Genomic DNA, 6,000 nt, shown 5'->3' with positions numbered 1-6,000 from the left:
TGCTGCAAGAGTGGCTGCTCTGGAGAGGGGCTCAATCTATTACCCTGCTTATGGACCCATTTGACCATGATCCGGTTCTGACTAGGACCCTGAAGAAGTCCGATGGTTTAGTTAAAAATATATATTATAAAACAAGGATTTGAGACTGTACTGGCATTTGCATCCAAATGGAATTTTAGCAAAGAGTGCATTTTTTTCACACCTACCCCTTAATCTGCCCTTAAGTAGGTGATAATGAGGTGTAAATTACATTACAGAATAACATTCTCCAACAGAGTGTTAATCTACAGGTAATGCTCGCTGAGAAACAAGTCTGCTGCTTCATGGCAGCATATTAAGGTGCCATGGAACTTGGTCTGAAAATAACATAATGACCACCATTATTTTACACTTGCTAAGCAACACTTTTGCTGTTTAGCAAGTGAAAAATGAAAAAAAGAAAATTAAAAAATAAAAAGTGTGTGTGTGTGTGTGTGTGTGTGTGTGTGTTTATGTATGTGTGTGTAAGTGTATGCGTGCATGACAGTGACAGCAAGATTGATCAAGCTATCATTGGACACTCTCTAGGCAGTGTTTTCCCTGTTTAGCAAGTGTAAAAACAAATGAAATAGAAAAATGTGTGTGTGCGTATGTGTTTTTATGTTTCTGTCTGCGTGTGTGAGTGTATGCATGCTCACGTGCATGAAAGCGGAAGAGTGTGTGTGTGTGTGTGTGTGTGTGTGTGTGTGTGTGTGTGTGTGTGTGTGTGTGTGTGTGTGTGTGTGTGAGAGAGAGAGAGAGAGTGTGAAAGAGTGATAGAGATAGGTCAGTAGCAGCAGAAGTTAAGAGGTTTGCATACCTCTCAACCACTTCACTCAAGAGATCTGCATAAAGCCAAAAGTAAAGGAGGAGCAAAGGCTCAAATAGGAACATATTTAATGACTACTGTCATGAATCACCAAAGTTGCTTGAATAATAGGATTTGTGTTAGCATGCATTTTCTGATGTGCAAGAGTGTGTGTGTGAGAAAGAGAGTGAGATTGATCGAGCACTGACAGCAGCAGTAACCAGGTTTGCATACCACAGTTTCACTCAAAACATCTGGATAAAACCTAAAATAAAGGGGGAACAATGGCTCATAATTAAAAACAGATTTTAAATATTAAAAAAACAAAAGTAAAACGCTGACTGGATATACGGACCAATAAACTTTTTATTTAACAGAAAACTGAGCGCTTTCACCCACATCCACCGTGGGTTTCTTCAGAGTTCTGAAGAAACCCACGGTGGATGTGGGTGAAAGCGCTCAGTTTTCTGTTAAATAAAAAGTTTATTGGTCCGTATATCCAGTCAGCGTTTTACTTTTGTTTTTTACTAGTTTCGTTTTTATTTTGTGTCTCATTAAGATTTTAAATATTGCTCTTACAAAGTTACAAAGTTGCTTAAATAACAGGATTTGTATTAGTATGAATTTTCTGAAGGAAATAAAGTCTGAAACTCAAATGTATGTCATTATTTAGTGGCTTCAGTCCGCAATGAGTGGCAACAAACCATACATTTTAGGAGCAAGGGACAAAAACATTCATAGATCTATAGATTCATGCAGTGTTACTAGGCTAGCATCCTGAAAGAATAATGATGTCTTGTATCCAAACAGGACATTGAGGGCCAGGCATTTATAAGCTACCTCTGTCCATAAGGGACATGGGTGCCAGGCCAGGTGTACATTTCCTATTCCCTATCCACTGGTCTAGGATGTGCTTACACTGGGTAATAGACCAACTCAGCTTTGTTCCATAAGAGGGGCATTCTCTGGGACAAATATCTGTCTCTCCAGCATGTTCTGTTTAAAATCACAAAAGTCCAGACTGCGGCCAAGGTTACATGAGTTTAAGCAATTTATGTGCTTGATGAAGTTGGCAAGAGAGATGAGCATGCCTGTCCTGGGGAGGAGGGATATTGTTAAGTGTCTCTCTAGAGAAGGATAGATCTCATTGCAAAGATTCCAAGCTGGGGTGGACAGGAGGACAGCAGTAGGCATGGTAACTTGATGGACCTGGGGCATGGAACACACTCAGGCTACTTGACATTGCCTACCCAGCCTAACACTGATGTTAGCATTTAAGAGAGGGGCTTAAGACTAGGAGAAAAAATGCCCATCTAGGATGATGGCACCACAGATCCTACCTAACTTTTCAGCTGAGTGTAAAATTCAGGACACCCCCCATAAGCTGGGACCCTGGATATGAAGGAATAAATGAGTTAACATATCAACAGGAGGGTGGCTTGACAGTTAGTGGGTGCCAACTGAAAAAAGAGAAAATAATTTACATGATGCTTCAGGGATCATCCACGTGCAATTAACAACAGGCAAAACTGCGATTCAAATTGTAGCTTGTTACAGATCACCCATCATGTCCCAGAACCCCCATTCCGCATTTCTGGAAACACTGGGAAACATAAAGGTCCTACTAAACACCCTGATATTGGATGATTTCAATTACCCAAACATCAACTGGGAGAACTACTCAAGTACTAACTCCCTTGCTCAACATTTCCTAGAATTTATAAACTCAAACACCCTGGATCAACTGGTCAACACCCCCACCAGAGGTGACAACATATTGGACCAGGTCATTGCCAACATGGGCGACCGGTGTTAAACACCAGAGGTCAATCCCTCACTGGTTAGATCTGACCATAAATGAATCACTCTGGATATCCACTTTCCGCCCCCACCCCCGGTCAAAGAAACCACCATGAAAAACTTTTCAAAAGCAAACTTCGCGTTATTTAAGACAGAGGTGGAATGTTTCAAAGTCCCCATGCTAAAGGATAACGCTGCCCAAGCTGCAAAATCCTTTACTAATGCACTCTACGGGCACCTACAAGAATGCATGGATTGTGCTATCCCAAGCAAAACCAAGACTCACTCCTCCAAGAAAAGGAAACCAGTCTGGTGGACCCCTGCCATAAACAAGCTATACAATAGAAGGAGGAAACTAGTACAGAAAAGAGTAAATTCTCAAGAAAGGAAGTGTTGGCTGATAATAATAAAAGAGAGTGAATGATCGTATGTGTGCTCTTACACTGACATCGTTGGTGTGGAGAGGTCAAGATGGGTTACATGACCATGCGCTTTATAATAAAGGAGGAAGCGAGGGTTGTTCCCCTCTTCTATTTTTAACCAGATTGATTGCCTTCACGTGTGTTTATTTTCCTCTGCAATGTATGTCAAACCCTACTTTCTAACCCTTAAGATGATACCACCAACAGGTTATGGGCCCAGGAGGGAAGTAGGAAGCCGATGGCATAGACTATGTTTCAATGGAGAGGAGAAGAATTACGAGTTGTGGTAGAGAAAGTTTCTGGGACACCTGCGCTTGCTAGGGCTGAAAGATGCCATTTTGCAAAATGTGCAGCAGGATGCAGAGGACAACGAGAATGAGGATGAAGGCTTCGATGGTGCTGAGAAAGATGAGGAGGCATATGCAGAACTAATACAGCTCTTAGATGACAAAAGTTTGCCCCTCGTCATGAGAGAGACTGCAGACGACGGTAGAGAAGTGCTTCAGATCCTGAGAGACCATTATGCTGGGAAAGGAAAACCACAGATAATTAACCTATACACCAAATTAACAAGCCTCCAGAAGGCCATCAGTGAAAGTGTCACAGATTATATTATTAGGGCTGAGACAGCCATTATGGCACTTAGAAATGCTGGTGAGAAGCTCAGTGATGGATTACTAATTGCGATGATTCTGAAAGGGTTGCCTGAAACTTTTAAACCATTTACAGTCCACATCACGTAAGATGATGATAAGTTGAGCTTTGGTGAGTTCAAAACAAGGTTGAGAAGCTATGAACATACCGAGAAATTTAATGCCAACGTAAGTAATGATAATGTGATGAAAGCAAGTGGCCTTGGGGAAAGAGTAAAAGCAGAGATTATATGCTATAGCTGTGGCCAAAAAGGAAATAAGGCACAAGAATGCCAGAGAGAATATAAAGGCCAGAGACAGTGGTGTAGTTTGTGTAAAAACTCTAGTCACAGGGACAATAACTGTAGATGAAAGAAGAAAGACAATGTGAAACAAGCAACTGACGCGGATGATCACACATCTGTCTTCAGAATAAATGAGCATCAAATTCATGAATTATAACAGAAGGGATTAATGGTGGACATTGACGCCATGTCACACATAATTAATGACCTGAAAATGTTTAAATACTTTGATGCAACTTTCCAACCGGAGGAACACATTGTGGAATTAGCTGATGGAATGAGAACTTGTGGGGCTGCACAGAAGAGAGGTAATGCAGAGGTATGGCTGCTAAACACAGAGGGGTGCAAAGTAAAGGTGATGATGACTCGGGCGCTGTATATCCCAACATATCCACAAAGCATTTTTTCTGTTAAAGCAGCCATGTCCAAAGGGGCCTCGATCAACTTTAAACAAGGCTGGGACCAACTCATCTATAAAAACGGCACCAGGTTTGACATAACTGAGTGTGCTAGACTATTTTTTAGATACATTTGATGAAGAAAACGATAGTGAGATACATTATGATGCATCTCAGAGCTGTTATGACATTCAAGCATGGCATAAAATGCTTGGCCACTGTAATTTTTAAGATGTGTCAAAATTAGAAAAAGTGGCAAAAGGAATGAAAATTAAAGGTAAAGTTGAGAAACCTAACCTAGATTGTGAAACCTGTACGCAAGGGACATTTGTCCAGAGCAGAAACAGAGAACCAGATGCAAGAGCAAAAACTGTATTTGAACTAGTCCATACTGATTTGGCAGGCCCAATTGAGCCAGTAGCAAAAGATGGCTTTAAGTACACTTTAGCATTTACTGATGACTACTCGGGTGTAATATTTGTCTACTTTCTGAAAGCCAAGAGTGATACAGTCAAGGCGACTGAAAAGTTTATTGCAGATTCAGCCCCTTATGGGAAGGTAAAGAGTATCAGATCAGATAATGGCACTGAGTTCATGTTGAGAAATTTTCAGTCACTATTGAGTAAAAATGTTATAAGAAACGTTACATCCGCACCTTACTCACCCCATCAGAATGGGACAGCAGAGAGAAATTAGAGAACATTGTTCAAAATGGCAAGGTGTATGTTGATAGAGAGTGATTTACCTAAAGAGTTGTGGACATATGCAGTAATGACTGCTGCTTTTATTCGCAACAGATGTTATAACAGGTGTGTGAGGCAGACCCCATTCTTCATGCTAACAGGAAAGAAACCTGATCTTTCAAGGATGAGAGAATTTGGATCAGTGTGTTATGCATACAGACAAGATAAAAAGAAGTTAGACCTAAGATGTGATAAGGGGATCTTTGTCGGATATGATAAAAACAGCCCATCATATCTGGTCTATTATCCTGACAACGGAAGGGTCCTTAGACACAGGTTAGTCAAGTTCTTTACTAAGAATGTAGCTGAATGCCAGATTCAGATAGATCCAGAAGTGATGGATGAAGATCTTAATAGAAACCAAAAAACAAAGCCAGCAGCTGTTGGTAACTATAAGAAAATTATTTATTCACAATAGAAGGAAAAATCCCTCATAGCTATATAAAATATAGCTCATACAACAGACCGGTTTCGGCTCAACAGAGCCTTCCTTAGTGAAAATACAAAATGAAATAGTTCATGAAGACACAAACCCAGTATCTATCCATATATAAACACTGGCAATAGCAAAGAACCAATCACAACTCATGATTGATAAATTACAATTGGTCATTAAGACCAGGTGGAAACAAAGCCCCTAGTCGAATAATCCACTTCCTTTCCTTGGAAGTGAGTATCTCATGCAATTTCTGCTTATCTTGACATTTGCCTTTAATACAGTCAATGATGCTGAACATAAAGTTAGCTGTAGTATGTTTAAGACTGTGCTTATATAATGCATTGTTACCTCTTTTGTTTTTAATGTCACTAATGTGTTCACAGATTCTAAGACGGAACGCCCTGGAAGTTTGACCCACATAAAACGCAGAACACG

The sequence above is a fragment of the Protopterus annectens genome, chromosome 4.part1 (genome assembly GCF_019279795.1).
Source record: "Protopterus annectens isolate FY-2018-M chromosome 4.part1, PAN1.0, whole genome shotgun sequence".
NCBI classification, from domain to species: Eukaryota; Metazoa; Chordata; order Ceratodontiformes; family Protopteridae; genus Protopterus; species Protopterus annectens.
The sequence above is the reverse complement of the archived record's forward strand: the minus strand, read 5'-3'. Positions refer to the sequence as shown.